Here is an 18,320-nt window from a genome sequence, read left to right as displayed (position 1 = left end):
AGAAATATGACTGTTATTGCAAAATTGCAAACTACAATGAGTTCAGTACTATTCTGAGTCAAAATGAAATGATTGTTTTCCTGGTTCCGGTTGATTGATTTTGATTAGCAGTAAGAGCTGTATTTGTGTATTCCTCACCCATGTCTGCTCATGAGTGAAACTCACAGATGAATTGGACCTCTCCTCAATTGTGCACAACCATTTCCTATAAAAAGACACCAAAATGGAGCAAAAACACATTTGTCCACAATGCCACAATTACTGCAACCCAGAGAGAGATGGGACCATTGGCATGTTTCAAGCTGGACGGAGCAGACGGGCTGTAGCCAGGGTGTTTGGAGTCCAACACTCTACTGCTGGACGCCTTGCTGAGCGTTACCACACCACCGGCTCCTCCAACGACCGTCCCAGATCTGGTCGACCACATGTTACAACCGCTGCACAGGACCGTGCCAGTCGGCTGTCACATCTCCGTGACAGGTTTCGGCTGGCAGTGGCCCCATCTCTCTCCGGTTGCAGTAGACGTGGCATTGTGGACAAACGTGTTTTTGCTCCATTTTGGTGTCTTTTTACAGGGAATGGTTGTGCACAATTGAGGAGAGGTCCAATTCATCTGTGAGTTTCACTCATGAGCAGACATGGGTGAGGAATACAGAAATACAGTTCTTATTGCTAATCACAATCAATCAACCGGAACCAGGAAAACAATCATTTCATTTGGACTCAGAATAGTACTGAACTCATTGTAGTTTGCAATTTTGCAAAAACTGTCATATTTCTGAAAAAAATCGAGAAAATGAAAGTGGTGCGTTTCTTTTTTCCTTGAGTGTACATGAGGCTCCTCTTCATATTCTGCTCTCTTTATGTTGAGTTTTGTTGAACCACATTTTGATGTTATCAATTCTTGGTAATGATTCTCTCATTTCCCTGCACAGCGTTTTTTGGTTTTCCCTACGTCACGTTGTGTCGCGGTACATTACGTAATCACATCACCCGCTCACCTGCTTCAACTGAAAGGAATCATGGAGAGGAAAAAGCGATCCGAAACTTGGCTACATTTCACCAGAAGAGATGAGAATAATTCCGTTTGTAATATGATTGTAATGCTCAGGATCCGATAGGAGAACTGATAAGGAACTGGATTGGTTAGCAGAATGGACAATGGCAATGATATTAGGGCTGCGCAAATACTGGAAAAAACTGACACTGCAATTTTTGTTTTTAACCCTGCGATATATATATTGCAATATGAAAAAATACTCTTGAGAATATAATAGCGGTGTGGTGCCGACGTAAATGGTCAAACTAATTAGTTGTGTTTCCTCTTGTTGTGGCAACAGGTACATTAGACACTGTCGACACAGAACATGTGTTTCAATATCATCCTTCTTGTAGCTGAAACAATTCCAGATAACTGACATTGCTTTTCTTTTTGGCACCAAGTCTTCATTTATGGTGATTTTCTCTTGTTTGTTGCTTATTTTTCAATATTGTTACCAGCGACTCACTCCAAACTGATAAAGAACAACTGTGACTGGTGGATCGCTGTGTGCAGTGTGTGTCAGGTACTTTTGAAATTAAATCAGAACACGTTGAGTTCATTTGCCTCCTTCATTGCAGAACCTGTGATATGACTACTCTGCACATATACATCGCGATGTCGATTCTCAAACCATATACTGCGCCGCTCTAAATGATACTGATTAAATCCTATCACTTCCCGCCCATAGGTTTGATCATATTCTGTATGTAGTGTTTACATGGAACACACTCACATCTTGGTTCTCATATCCCTGTACATACAGTTTGTTAAATCCTAGTATTCCACTTAATCATTATGCTGTTTACACAGGTTCCTCTGATGTTTACAAGGCAGCATAGTCATTTAATCTGCCATCACAGTAATAGGTGTCTAACTTTGAATACGTTTGACTGTTTTTTAGAAAATGAGGCCACTTACATTCATAGTCGACTTGACTATTATCTGCCAATGCCACACTGGATTATTATTATTTCTCTTACTGGTATTCATCTAAAGCCAGAAAGACAAGACTAACAGGTAAACATGTGCTGCTGTCTTATTATTGGATAATCTGTCATTCATTTGGTGTTCAAAAACCAAAAAAACATGAATTTGCTTTCCAAACAGCTGACACTACAACAATTTCCTGTCTGTGATTTAAATCAGAAATATAATGGATTTAAAAAAAAACACAAAACAAACAAAATGAGTTCACCATTTGGTTTCTCCTTTTAAAAACACAAAAGAACAGATCATAATTTCTGTTTTTAGTTTCCATCTGATAAATGCGAAACATGAAATCTCATAAAACAAAACAACATATTTACTTAGTTTTTGGTCGGTTGGATTGTGATATCTACAGTTTTTCAGCCTCCAAATGAATTACCAGTTACACAGATTCTCCTCCAGCTGATATTCTTTTTAGTTTCTTGATAATAGAGGGTCATCATGATGTTCACTGACACTTCTTTAGTGTTTTGAACTGTCTTGACTTGTTTGTTTTGGGGAAACTGACATCCAGTCAAATATTTCCCTCTGGACTTGAACAGGTCAATACTGTTACGCTGTTTCCATCTAATCAGTCAGATATATTAAATTCATTCATATGGTTTTATCTGAGCTTTGGAAGCTGGAATATGATTCATATAAATGTGGTCCAGAAACATGGCCATTTTCTTCTTTGTTGTCATCATCCTCTTTGGGCCAAACCTCATTTAACCCTTTCATGCATGACTTCACTGCAGTGGACAGTTATGCAGTCTTTAATTAAAGCTATTAATTGCAGTAACGACTCCAACTCTTAATTATGCCATTGTGTTTTCGAATATTTCTTAAACTCACTTTAAATGCTGCTGTGACACTTGACTTTCCCGCTGTGGGATAAATAAAGTCTTAACTTATCCTGATATATTGTTTAATGAACTCAAAACGTGTGGTAACAAAGAAATATTCTAATAATCTGCAGTTTACGGAATAATTTGTTCACAGTTTAATCCTAATGGTTTTTGTCATTTTGTCTCAAGTTTCCCAGAATATAATTACTAAAGACAGTTACATTTCACACTAAAATTGAAGGTTTTCTTAAATCAGTGATATATTCTATTTGTGGAAAGAGCTTTATGGATGTGTTTAAAAAATTTATATCACATGATTACATGATAAATTTGTTGATGCATGGAATCCACAACAATGAATAGCAGTATATTATGCTAAATATATGAAGATTTCTGTCAAAAATACCACTGGTTTAACAATTCATGAATGAAAGGGTTCAAATGGACTGAGAAAAAGTGACAAACTATTATGTGATCAGATGAGTTGAAATTTTGAATCTGATTTAGAAATGAACCCCCACATCTGGGTTTCATGCAGCACATGGTATAAGCTGTTCTTTCGTTCTTTCTTTTTTTTTTTTTTTTTTACACTCAAATTTACCAACATTACTACCCTCTTCTAATGTCAACATATAAATAACTGATAATTAATTATTACTTGGGTTATCATCCATCCCATTATCATTTAAGATGTTGTGTTTCTGAAGGATTTAAGGTTTTTTCCAATTTTTTTTTCAGTGAATATTGGTGTTATACACAAGCCTCCAGAATGTCCTCCCAAATCACTTTTAAAACTTCATTTATTACACTCGGTTACAAAAAAATGTTTTTTGCAAGTTGTCTAGGTTTTTTCAACTGAATTAGGACCATTTTGCACCGCTAAATCCAAAAATGACATCTTTTTTTCTCAATCAGGTCAGGTTTTTTTTGCTAATTTGATTTTGAAAAATTTGATCTTCTCACAAAATATAATAATTAATACCAAAATAAGATTGGTAAGCACACTTTATGAAGCTTGTGACTTGATTCCTGTTAGGTACAATGGTGTATTCACCGCAGATGTAGCAGAATACGTCAGGCTTATTTTTGCAAGATCTTCTAGTCAAAGCCAGTTCATTCACCTGTAATATTTAAAAAAAACATTAATCATAAATTGGCAAAACTAAAATCTTCAGAACTCGTTTATTGCAAGAAATATGAAAGAATTTTGTATCATATGATGTGAAAATGCCCATAAATGTAAGCAAAAATGTTTAAAAGCCAATATGTAGCATAGTTCAGAAAGTTGACCTGATTGAGCAAAATTAATGTGATTTTTGGATTCAGCACACCAGAATTATCCTAAATCAGCTCAAAAAACTTAAACAATAAATTTGTTGTTGACCAGTGTTATCATCACACCCACCTCAATCATCACTGACCAGGAAAAAAATGCTCAGTGGAAACTGTTTTAAATGACTCCAAATCACAGAGATGCTGATTCACTAATATTATCCCCAGACCTCTGTGTTTGTTGATATTAGGCAGGTCATTTACAGTGGAAAATTTAGTGGAAATTATAGATATGGTATATTTATACAGGATTAAAGTCTCACAGATGACCTCCACAATGAAACCACAGGTAATAGACCAGAGTGAATACAGATTTTGTTGCTGTATAACATCACTGTACTTGTACCTTTACTCTTTACACAATGTTCAGACTTTTCGATAATTTTCTAACACTACCTCAGTGGACTCCTAGATGTCACCTTCTAACTATGGATCAACAATTATTACAAAATACTTGCTCACAAAGCCAATAAATTTGTGTTTTAACCCTTAGGGGTCCATGGTCACGGCCCTGTGACTGAATCACATGACATTTTCAACACTACGACGAGAAATCTGTGGATTCTAATCCACAGACTGTATTAGCATTGCAGCTAAGGCTGAGAATGACCCCCACCTGAACCAGATGTGGGAACCGGGGGAAACGGGGGGGTGAGAAAACCGGAGAAAATGCCTATGTAAAGATATGCTTTTATGTCAAATATCTGAGTATAGTTTTAACTTATTATGATTGAAATTTTATAAAGCTAATATTGGAACCAGTATTCACTTTAGAGTCTTTGAAAAGGTTCATTAAGCATCTTGTGTTATTTATGCAATACATTATTTTAATGTTTCATATCGGATTTTATATTTTTTGTGTGGTTTTTGGCCTTTTATGTTGATATAATAGGTTAATGTGAAAAAATCATAGGCAGATGATATAGATCAGGGGTCTCAAACATGTGGCCCGGGGGCCAAATGTGGCCCACCAAAGGTTCCAATGCGGCCTGTGGGATGAATTTGCAAAGTGCAAAAATTCCACAGTCAAGGCTGTGGAACTCATTTTAGTTCAGGTTCCACATACAGAAAAATATGATCTACAGTCAAATAATAACAGTAGAATAACCCACAAAAAAGAATGACTCCATATTTTCTTTTCAGTTTGATGTGAAAAAATTAATATTACATTATGCCTATGAATAATGACAACTTCATATTTTTGTCTTTGTTTTAGTGCAAAAAATAACCTTAAATTCTGAAAAATTCACATTTACAAACAATTTTGTAACAATAAAATGTGAATAACCTGAAAAAATATGAACAACCTGAAATTTCTAAAGAAAGTGAAGCACAATTTTAACAATTCAATCCGTAATGCACATGAATAAATGATAAGTTGAGGCATAATATTGTTAAAATTGCACTTATTTTTCTTGAGAAATTTCAGTTTTTTTCAGGTTATTCACAGGTATTTTGTTTGGATACTTTATAAAAGTAAGTATTTTCAAAATTTAGTGGGGGTTTTTGCACTAAAACAAAGACAAAAATTTGGAATTGTCATTATTTATAGGTTATTATGCTATTATTTTACTGGTTTGGCCCACTGGAGATCAAATCGGGCTGAATGTGTTTACTGTGTTTCTGAATAAGTTTTGAGACTCCTGATATAGATGAAGTTGTGCTGAGAAAAAAAAAGATACCAAACATTGGTATAGTAAACATTTCTTTGTATAGTATATAAAGGCAAAATCAAAAGTACTTAAAAATGGCCAAAGTAGGCTCAGACCCCTAAGGGTTAATGGAAGGACAATCTCGATTTTACATTCACCATTATAAACATGAAGCATTTTCAACTCAAAAGTTTGGACTTTTTCTACTTACACTAGATGCAGCACTAAAATTCTGCCTACACTGTTTAATAAGGAAGTCGTCATAAAAGCTCCATCCACCTCCATCATTTCCACTGCCTGTCTGTGCTGTACATAGACTTTACATCGATGTGCTCAAATATAATTTTAAAATGTTCTGAACAGATCACTTGGCTGACAGAACCTTTCCAACTTATGTTAATGAGCATCTCCCGTGTTGAACTGTGGCCAACAGGCTGGTAGTGCGAGGGAGTGAGAATCTGTGCTGTCAATTATCCAAAGCGAAAGTCGCCTGGTAGGGACAGCTTGTAGCCTCGCTGTTCATCGACCAAATATAGTCAGCACTAATACATGCTGCCTTTCCATCAGCCACTTTAAAATGCTTGTTTAATGCACATCAAATCCGCTGAATGAGTTCTGAGCTGTGTATTATGAGAAACCGTCGACTTGGGGCAGAATGCGGTTTGACTTGAAGGCGATACTTGAGGGTTTCACAAAGCTAAAATGCTACTAATGTGTTCACGAGAGGATTTTGATCAATAGAGAATGACTAGGTAATTGTTTGGCCTGGAGCTAAGATTTCTGGCGTACTTGTATAGCAGGGGGAATGTGCTAAAAGCAGCCAAGCATCCTCCCAAACCATTTGAAGGTTAAAAATTGAAGCTGACACACTGACAAACCCGCATTGTTATTCCAGCATTTATCACAGCAACATGCTTCCTCCTCAGTAGACATTCTTGTTGGATCCCTGCTCTAATTAACAAGCGTGCTGCTCTATATTGTGAAAATGGGACTTGATAAAGGAGTGGGGTAGTGTGTGCCAAACACCTGGTGGTGTTGTTGGAAGTCCTCCTGCTGACAAAACCTCATAAAGGTGACTTAGAAAGTATTGGCCCTTTAATTTGCTAACCCTCTGGTTCATTTTCAGGGTTTGACAGAAGAGAGGAATTAAATGCGATTGCTCTAAAGTCTCATTCTGTACATTATGCGCATATGACAAGTCAAAGCTTTCATAGGATTGGGGTGAATAGTCAAAGTAGCCCTATCAAATAGCTGCAGACCAGCTGGAGCTATTCAGCCTGGATGCAAACCTCTCTGAGGGGAGCTCGCTGTGGGTTCAACCCTTGCCAATCATTCCAATGCTTTGTTCATTTGCAATTTTGCTCTTTTTGTCATATTTAATTACATTCGTGAGAAGCCAATTGTTTCTTCGGCATTAAAGTAATTGCATTTTTAGAAAATCCAAGTTTGGGCTGGAAGTATGTGACAAGGCACATTAAGATCCCCCCTCAGCTGGGCTAAACATGGAAGAAACGACTGATGGATACAAAGCCGGGCACATGCTAAAATAACATCTTAGTTTAAGACTGTGAAGGTCTTGTTGCGGTTAAATTTAGTGTAAAAGACTCAGCTGGAGGGGGCAATCATGCGATGTGAGCAGTTACAAGAATTCTGCCGAGGAAACATGCAAAGCCATCACAGTCTACCATCCTGATTCTATACATACATACTGCAATTAACACTGAGCGTGCAAAGCTTTTCTACGTTAATGACTACTGTCAGACTACAGCGAGACACCGACAGGAATGACAAACACTGGAAATGTCTTAAAAACATGAGAATTCAACTGCAGATTCTGTTGTATATAATTAGCAGGCAGATGAACAAAGATTTCACCCATTAGTTACTGATCTTCTATTTTAGAGCCTGGAGTTTGAGATTTGGCCACCATCATGTTGGCTTTTTGGAGCCACAAGTAACCATATATGGACAAAAGGGGCGGGGCTGCAGGACTGCAAGGTTTCAGAGCCATCCTCATGGTTTCATGGGTGAGTGAATGCTAACTGTTAGCATTCTGATTCAGTAAAACAGGGGTGTCAGACTCATTTTAGTTCAGGGGCCACATACAGCCTATTATGATATATAGTGGGCCGGACCAGTAAAATAATAGGATAAGAACTCATAAATAATGTCAACACCAAAGTTTTCTCTATGTTTTTGAGTGAAAAAAGTCAAATTCCGAAATTAAAATGTTTACATCTACGAACTGTACTTGAACATAACATGAACAAATACGAACAACCTGAAAATTCTTAAGAAAAATAAGTGCAATTTTAACAATATTGCACCATAATTTATGATTTACACATGTGCATCTTAACTTACAGATCACAGTGGATCTACAAATACACAAAACACTTAGTAACAGGCAGAATATTGGTAAAATTCCACATACTTCTCTTAAGACATTTCAGGCTGTTCTTATCTGTTCAGGTTATTCACATTTTTTGTAAAAGGCTAGTCTGTAAATGTAAACATTTTTGTGTAATTTTACTTTGTTTACAGTGAAACAAAGAGAAAAAATAGCTTTTTTTTCATCATTTATAGGTTATTCTGATAGTATTTTACTGGTCTTACCCACTTCAGATTGAATTGACCTAAAATGATTTTAACATCCTTGACTGTTAATATCTTCAGTGTAATTTTTGCATTTCAAAAATGTATCCCACGGGGCCAAATTGGATCCTTTGGCGGGCTGGTTTTGGCCCCACGGCTGCATGTTTGACACCTGTGCAGTAAAACATTATTAAACATAGAATAACAAAGTCATTTATGGTCTTATTAGATAAACTTATTACATACAACTACAATCAAACTGTCACGGAAAAAAATTTGATTTATTCCAGATGTTGACTCTGTAGGAATTAATGCCTTTAATTTGACCTGATTTATTGAGGAAAACTGTAAAGATGGACCACCAGATCACTTACACGTCAAAAAAAAAAAAAAAAAAAAGTTTAAGGTTCACTCGCTGTAAGAAAATTCTGTCTCTGCATTTTACCCAAACTAATGTGCCTAGCATTAGCATTAGCTTTAGCAAATAGCATGCACATCCCACACATTGGGAGCAGTGTGCTTCCACTGAAGGTACTCATAGACCAAGTCCAGATCTTCATCAGTACTGTGATCAAGAGCAATGACAGAACTAACCTACATGTATCTGTTTATAATGGAAGAAACCCATGTGGTGCAGAGAGAACAGGACCTGAGAGTCAAACCCACAATATTCTTGCTGTGAGGTGGAAGTGCTAACTACTACACCACCACACCACCCCATAATAGAGGGTTCAGATAAAGCAAAGAAGACTATAATGACTCCTGGAAAAAAAAAAAAAAAAGATTGAATCAATAGATAAATAATAAACACATCAATAAAACAGTATTTTTTAGAAAGAAGCATTGCGCTTTATGACACTACTTAGTCCATGCCTTTTTCTCTATAATCCCTAAAACGGTATAAAACAAAAAGGGGACAGGGCTACTGTGATGTAGGTGATGTTTTAATCTAGCAAATACTGAACAAAATATAAATGCAACACTTTTGTTTTTGCTCCCATTTTTCATGAGCTGAACTCAAAGATCTAAAACTTTTTCTATGTACACAAAAGGCCTATTTCTCTCAAATATTGTTCATAAATTTGTCTAAATCTGTGTTAGTGAGCACTTCTCCTTTGTCCTTTGCTGAGATAATCCATCCACCTCACAGGTGTGGCATATCAAGATGCTGATTAGACAGCAGGATTATTGCACAGGTGTGTCTTAGGCTGGCCACAATAAAAGGCCACTCTACAATGTGCACTTTTACTGCACTGGGTGGTCCACGGGGGTCAGAAAACCAGTCAGTATTTGTGTGACCACCATTTTCCTCACATAGACTTCTTCATGAATTCTCTGAAACACCTTTGGAGATGGCTTATGGTAGAGAAATGAACATTCAGTTCACAGGCAAAAGCTCTGGTGGAGATTCCTGAAGTCAGCACGCCAACTGCATATTCCCTCGAAACTTGTGACATCTGTGGCATTGTGCTGTGTGATAAAACTGCACATTTTAGAGTGGCCTTTTATTGTGGCCAGCCTAAGGCACACCTGTGCAATAATCATGCTGTTTAATCAGCATCTGGATATGCCACACCTGTGAGGTGGATGGATTATCTCAGCAAAGGAGAAGTGTTCACTAACACAAATTTAGACAGATTTGTGCACAATATTTGAGAGAAATAAACCTTGTGTGTACACAGAAAAAGTTTTAGATCTTTGAGTTCAGCTCATGAAAAATGGGAGCAAAAACAAAAGTGGTGTGTTTATATTTTTGTTCAGTGTATTATGAGTTTTGGACAAGAGGTGGATCTGAGGAAATGGAAAGGTTTATGGATGAGCTAACACTACTGCTGTTGACATGATAAAATGGTGAACTTCATAACTTCATGAATTAAAAATCATGTGACGTTCTTTTTGTTGTTCCTAACGCAATACTTAACAACTACAGTAGAGCTGTCTATGAGGAAAAAAAGCTCCAAATCTGTGGCAAAATGACAACAATATACTCTTTTATTAACCCTGAAATTTAATAAAAGGAGAAATAAATTACCAAAGACGCATCAGTACTTTGTTTTAATTAAAGCGAGTGGGACTAGAAGGTTTTGTGGTTACCTGAATGCAATACAGCATAACACAGACTTCATATAAACACACATACATGCAGGAGTCTTAAATATTGAAACCCTTTACATGTTTTCTACAAATGGGTGCTTCTATGAAACTGGTCCCTAAAAACAGGACATTGGAGCTAAAAATTCAAACCAGATGTAGGCTAATGTTAAGACGCAAGTTTGGAAGCACTTTGGGTCTATTTAAAAAAATATATATATTCACTGAGATAAAAGAGAAACTATTTTTTTTAGATAAAACACATTTTTATATTATTTGATATTATTTTTAATACAAAAATCCATGTGTAACACGGTAAGAAGGACACAAAAATTATGCACTACAATTTTTTTTAAAAAATATCTCTTTATTCTCTCACAGGTACATTTTGGGAATCAAACAAATTATTCAAGGCAGAGTGTTTCACAAAAATGACCACTGTTGTAAAATCATTCACGATTTATTTGTGTTTAAATGTGCAGGTTCAGCATGTAACACAAGTGGACACAATGGGTTATGCGTGAAACCAGGAATGAGACTGACATTCATGAAAACCCACATGTCTGGAATAGAATAACCACTAGGATCAACAAATTTAACACAATGCCTTTATTTATAATGCTCTATAAGACCATTTACAGCCATGCTTTCCAGATCAGATGCACTGACACCTAGGTAGCTTTTCCTGTCCCAATTTTGGTCCCATTTTTTGCCCCAATATTTGATTAAAAATTCATTAATTCTGCAATGGCTCAGAGCAAGAATATATATATATTTTTTTGCATTTATCTGAGGTCATCATTAGATACATCCTGGGAGGAAAAATGTCTAAATTTCACTATTATTATTGGATCCAAAAAAAGCTGGCAAAATACCAGGTACCAAAGTGAACTCAGTTTCATAGAAGCACCCATATATATTACAATTTGTTATACAATGTAATACAGAAATCAAACTTTATATCCCTACTGTCTTCCACAAAATAAGAGCTACAGCTTATTAATTAAATGCTGGTCCTGGATCAGTACTCTGTATTGACCTAAAGCCCAGGTATCGATATCAGAACTGGCGGATCTTTATACAAGTCCATGAATCAACTGTTAACCGATATAACAAACTCCAGTAAACATCACTTCTTCAGATTTCCTTTGTCTTTAATCATTGTCAGGAACAGGGCACTAAAATAAGCAGAGTATTTTAAAGGGTGGTTTTTTGGGAGGGGTAATTGAAATCAGAGAATCAGGCAGGAAAAGTAAAACGATCCTCTCCTCCTGACCATCTCCTGTGGTGTTATTGAATCAAAAGCTAACATTTTACCCTTTCTGATACGTGGTGATGGATTACTTTTACAGACTGCATTTGGATTGTCCAGTTGTGTTTACATCAGTGGTGTAGTGGTCCCTGGAGAAGTTGGTATACTCTCAATTTTTGCTTTTTTTTTAAGTAGTCCAAAAAAAGACGTTTTAGAAACATTGACATGTCAGACTACTCTATTAAGTTTACCCAAAAATCCATCAGTAGTATTTGCTCACTATTATAAAATTATCATGACTTGATCAGGAGCTGTTTGTAGGTTTTACTGGTCACACAAGCAGCTGCATACATGTAAATGTATTCAACATGAGGCAAACATACGATAACGTTAGCCTTTCATAACATTAGCCTTTCATAACGTTAGCCTACTCACACAGTTTAACTAATGGTGACACCATCTCTTCTCCTCTAAGGGGCCGTTTACACGGCGTAGGATTCAGTCAACTCCGGGAAGATTTCATCGCGGATTAGCCTTCTGTTAACATGGAAACGGTGCCTAGAGTGCCTGAATCCAGAAACTTTTGATACCAGGGTCCAGGGTGGAATGTTATCGATACGCTCCGCATTTCAGCTCCGTGTTAACGCGAATCGGAGCATTCCGGGGTAAAATATGACGTCACCGCATGCGCGCACAGCCAAGAACCGCCAGTTAACCCACTCCAGGCCAGTTGGTGGCGGTAATGCGCCTCCAAGCTGGTTTGCCAGCCTCTATGACACAATAAAGCTGCAGAAAAAGAAGGAACAACCACAACAACAATGGCCGGTTTCAGAACAACATACGTGCTGCTAACTGTGCTCAGCTCGTCTGTCCAGACAAAGAAGTCCTGCGTCTTTGTACGACCACTCGCCATTGTTGTTTGTAAATAGTGTTGTTCTCCTCGTCTTCTTCTTCTCCTCATTTAAAGGCTGTCTAAACCGGAAATCGTTTGTGCGCAGGCGCGTGTTTTACCGCCACTGTTTCACTACAGCTCTACATCGCTAGCTACTGGTCTGGCATGGCCACTACAGCGTATTCAGCTGTCCTCGCGGACTCATGTTAACCCAGATCGTTATCATTGCGGCTTCATCTTAACGCGGAATGATTTTATAACGCAAAGGAGAAATCTTTGCGGAGTGTTGCCGTGTAAACGTACTACAAATGTGCAGTCATATGACCAGTAGTTTAGAACAGTGACTCATTCTAAAACCATCTTAAAATTTACCTCAGAATGATGTATTCCAAGAAAGTAGGTTCTCTCAATATGTGTCACTCATTTCAAAGACATTTATTCTGCCTTTCTTGTTCATATTTCCAATAATTGCACATATTTCAATGAGACGTGCAGTGACCTGTCAATCAACTGGGGCAGCACTGGCACCAGAGGTGGCCAGTCAGATTCCAGAGGTGGCCAGCGCTAGTTAGCAATATTTTTCCTCGGAGTGACCCACCCTACTGTGCCTCTGATTGGCTCATCAGTCCTCATGCCTAAAGTTAACCAATCCAATCAGTGACAGCAGTGAGTACTAGCCAGTACAAGCACAGGTGTCAAACATGCGGCCCGGGGGCCAAATCCGGCCCGCCAAAGGGTCCAATCCGGCCCTTGGGATGAATTTGTGAAATGCAAAAATTACACTGAAGATTTTAACAATCCTTTTAGTTCAGGTTCCACATTCAGAACAATTATCATAATAACATATTGTAATGGCTAGATTACTCATATTCATATATATTCATGTATTTCATATATCATATAGGCTTCTAACTTTATTTCAGATAGTGTGACTTCTTCTGTGTTGTGTCCAGAGTAGAAGTCCAGGCCAACACCTGAGTAGTATAGAGAAGATTTCTCACAGGGGTCTTATCTCTAAGTTCCTGACACTAGCTAAAACACTTTCTACACATCATAATTTTCTAATGGGAGACAGAAGACTACATTGTGATTTGTATTTTTGGGTTCAGACCATCTCAGTCTCTTGTCTGAGTGATATCTCTCTCTATGGAGCTCCAAATAAAGTGATTTCTTTGACACTGGTCGCTTGAAACTTATCCTTCTTTATTGAAGACAAATTAGTAGAGTATTATTTTTCTATAACAATATAAATTCTCACAACTCCAAATGTTTCTTTTAGTAAATGTAAATATTTCATGTATTTACACTAAAACAAAGTATAATTTTGCAAAAAAAAAAAAAAAAGTGAATAACCTGAAATGTCTCACTTGCAGAGAGAAACTCACTGAATCAAACAGTGAGATGGTCCAGTCGCCTGATTGGTGAGTCCCAGTCTTGTCCCAACTCCCTGTACACTAAACAGGTCCAGAGGATGGCTTCATCAGTTCTTAACAATGACTCCCATCCTTTATGAGGTGAATTTCAACTCCTTTCCTCTGGACGGAGGTTCTTAGTCCCAAGGTGCAGGACACAGCGTTATAAAAATAGCTTTGTTCCTGTCGCCGTCACTGAGCTCAATAAGAAATAGTGACATTGCACTTTACTGACTTATTTAGTTATTTATTCCATTTTTTTTTGCTCTGTTTATTATTATTGTGACTTCAGATTTTTTAAAATTTTTTATTTATTTGTATGTTCTTACCTGGGTTTTTATCCCGGATTATCTTTATTGTTTTTATCTTTTCTGGTTTTTATTGTTTTATTGCATCGTGTTTTTATTTATTTGATCTTACCTATTTTATTTACTTATCCATGCTGCTGTAACAATGAATGGTGGAACACTGAGTACTTTTGTTTTGTTCTGTCCTGTCTTTTTGTCCTGTCTGTAAGCATGATTAAGTGCCTGTCTTGCATGTTTAATGTAAGTGTTGTAATGCCAAGGCAATCACCTAGACTGCAAAACAAATCTACCTACGGGTATAAATAAAGTAACCTTGAACCGTGAACCTTGATGTCTTAAGAGAAGTAAGTACAATCTTAACAATATTCTGTCTGTTATTAAATGTTTTGTGTGTTTGTAGATCCACTGTGATCTGTACGTTATAATATACATGTGTAAATGATAAACTGAGGCATAATATTGTTAAAATTTCACATATTTTTTCAGTTTGTTCATGTTATTCACATCATTTGAAAGGATAGTTTCTGGATGTAAACCTTTTCATAATGTAAATTAACTTTTTCGCTCTTAAACATAGAGAACATTTTGGAGTTGACATTATTTCTATATTATTATGTTATTATTTTACTGGTTCGGCCCACTGCAGATCAAATTTAGCTGAATCTGGCCCCTGAACTAAAATGAGTTTGACACCCCTGAATTAGAGGAACAGTAGGGCGGGTCATGGCTTCACCATCCTAGGGAAAAACATGGGCAATTTGGCTCAGATACTACTATAATATACAGAATGGTGCACATTAGACGGATTTAGAAGTGAGTATACCCAATGATGAGTGAAAAATAAGTGGGTATACTCTGCATACCCCCGTATACCCTGGACTACACCACTGTGTTACATATAGTTAGGAACAGAACAGAACACAGTGAGTCTGAGATGACTGGAAAAGCAAAGAGAGTTAAAAATTTCTTTACTCCAAGATTCGTCCTTTAACAAAGACAGTAAAAACCCACAGTACCCCTGAGTATCATTAGGGGAAGTCATTTGAAGAAGCCCGGTTTGTTCCCGGTAAAGAATTGCTGGGATAAAATGCTAATTTCACCAGCTCTTGTATGAACGTGACCCCTCTGGAACTCCAGGGGAGGATTTCTTGTCTAAGGTACCCAAGAGATGTGATATTTTTTCCCAAGTGATTTATTAAATGGGGCCGGCTGTATAACAGGGGAGGGCTGTGATTCGGGGGGAGGCCTTGTATCGTTTTCCCTGGGGGATGTGTGAGCACACAGCTCTTTGACAAATTAACATCAAAAAGTGCCTCTTGTTTCTAGAAACGAGGGGGAAACTTCCATAGAGCTGATTTATGTCATCAAACCACTCCTACACTCGGCTGCCACCCGCACTATTCAGACAGCTCTCAGCCACAGTAAATGGAGCCGTTTAATTAAATCTAAAACTAAATTACCTCATTGTATTTGCCCTAAATATGACCCACCATAACACGCAATGATCTCTCAGGATGAGCAGCCACATGAGATTTCTCCATCTGCAGGGATTTTATGAGTGTAAAGGTATAGGTAGCATAAAAAAGTGGCTGTGTGGGGGCTTTTAAATCCCACATATCATTTCTTCTAAGTGACAGAAAATGGAGGATATGATTCTTTGCAATTTTGATGGCTCGTATTTAATTAAAGATGCTTGGCTTTTTCAATGTGGAGACTTTTTGTTTTGGCAAGATTTATAGAGGATGTCTGGCAGCTGAAACACAGGACACAGTATCCAATATAACAAGACATTTCTGTTACGTAAATAGTTTTGAATGAATTTGAGGAAGTCTGTATCAGGATTCGTCATGTGGTCATCCAAGTTAACCCATAAAGACCCAGTCAGTGTTACTTTTGCGACAGTTCTCAAATTTTCTCTCTATTTAACCTTTCGTAATTGAATTATTACCATTTATTATACTATTATCCTCTGTATTTTTGCATTTTTTCAGTCAGAATCAGGTGCTTTCATATATTTAATTCAATGATCATGTAGATGTTCAGATAAACTCAGATTAAAGTTGAGGGTTATTATATCGGAAACAGAGAAAACTGAAGAAAATTGGACTTTTTCAGTAAATTATATCATTAACTGAACATAAACCAAGCATTTCCATCCACTATCATTGATCCAACTCCATGGGTTTTACTGGTGAATCAATGTTGTAGAAGATGAGTGTTTCCATGGTAACTACGGAGCTTCTGAACGTCCAAATGGGTCATATCTGATGACCATGAAAAGATGAAAAACTGTATTTTACATGAATTATTCATGTTTACATTAATTATATGTATTGTTATGATTAGTAGATCAACAGATTGTAATCATTTTAGACCAGTGGATGGTATTGGTCGATGTTGGATGTTTGGGTCTTTATGGGTTAATGTGAAAGCGAATGAATAATGGGTCAATAATGTAAAGTGCTTTGGGTGTCTAGAAAAGCGCTATATAAATCCAATCCATTATTATTATTATAAAATGAGCAAGACACTCAAACACACCACCAATCAGAAATATATATTTTACACCTAAATATTCAGTGAAAAACCCACACAAAGGAGGTAAGGGACAGAAAACTTCTCTTTCTGTCATGTGTATAAATGTACACCAGGATGCCACAGAGATAAATAAAAATGTCGTTGTTGAAACTAGTCAGAGAAAAATATTCAGACAATTTTATTTGTGTTAAGTGAGATGAGCCTGTATCATGATATCTGTAAAAAAAAAAAAAAAAGAACCAGAAGGATGTTTATTTGACATTCTAAGATGTAGCCTATGAAGTGGCTAATGGGGGAAATATCCACAGTGGTGAATGTAACACCTTAGGAGACATAAGGGCATGGTGTAATATTAAACATATTTGAGAAACAAATGTGTTTGAAATGAAAATAATATTAATTCACGTATGTTTAAGAAATGGTGGCATGGTGGAGCAGTGGTTAGCACCGTTCCATGCACTCCTGGGGTACTACTTCCTCCCACTGCCCAAAGACCTGCAGTTTAATAGGCTTAATTTGTCAATGTATGTTTATCCTAGGTGTTAATGTAAGAGTGAATGGTTGTTCATCTGTATATGTCAGTACTGTGATGTACTAGTGACTCCGCCCACCAGGGTGTACCCCTCCTTTAGCCCTTGGTAGCTGAGATTAGCTCCAGCACCGGCACAACCTGAGGATTAGTGGTTCGGAAGATGGATGGAGGGATGGATGGAGGGATGGATGGATGTCAGACAGATGATGGATGGATGGATGGATGGATGGATGGATGGATGGATGGATGGATGGATGGATGGATGGATAGATAGATAGATAGATAGATAGATAGATAGATAGATAGATAGATAGATAGATAGATAGATAGATAGATAGATAGATAGATAGATAGATAGATAGATAGATAGATAGATAGATAGATGGATAATGGGTGGATAGATAATGGATGGATGGGTGGATGGATGGATGGATGGATAGATAATGGATGGATGGATGGATGGATGGATGGATGGATGGATGGATGGATAATGGGTGGATAGATAATGGATGGATGGATGGGTGGATGATGGATGGATGGATGTCAGACAGATAATGGATGGATGGATGGATGGATGGATGGATGGATGGATGGATGGATGGATAATGGGTGGATAGATAATGGATGGATGGATGGTGGATGAATGATGGATGGATGGACATCAGACGATTCAGACCTCCAGAGGATTAACCAGTTCAGTAAATGGATGAATGTATTACAGTACTAAACTCCTGTGCTCTGTAGTTCATGTCAGTTTTTATTCAAATGACTTTTCCTGTGTTTCCTTCATCTCTGTATGAATATGTTCACATCCGGGCTTTAGAGCACCGCCCACATGAATGTGTATTTAAACAAACATG

The sequence above is a fragment of the Sphaeramia orbicularis genome, chromosome 11, assembly GCF_902148855.1.
Source record: "Sphaeramia orbicularis chromosome 11, fSphaOr1.1, whole genome shotgun sequence".
NCBI classification, from domain to species: domain Eukaryota; kingdom Metazoa; phylum Chordata; class Actinopteri; order Kurtiformes; family Apogonidae; genus Sphaeramia; species Sphaeramia orbicularis.
Note: the sequence above shows the minus strand (reverse complement) of the source record.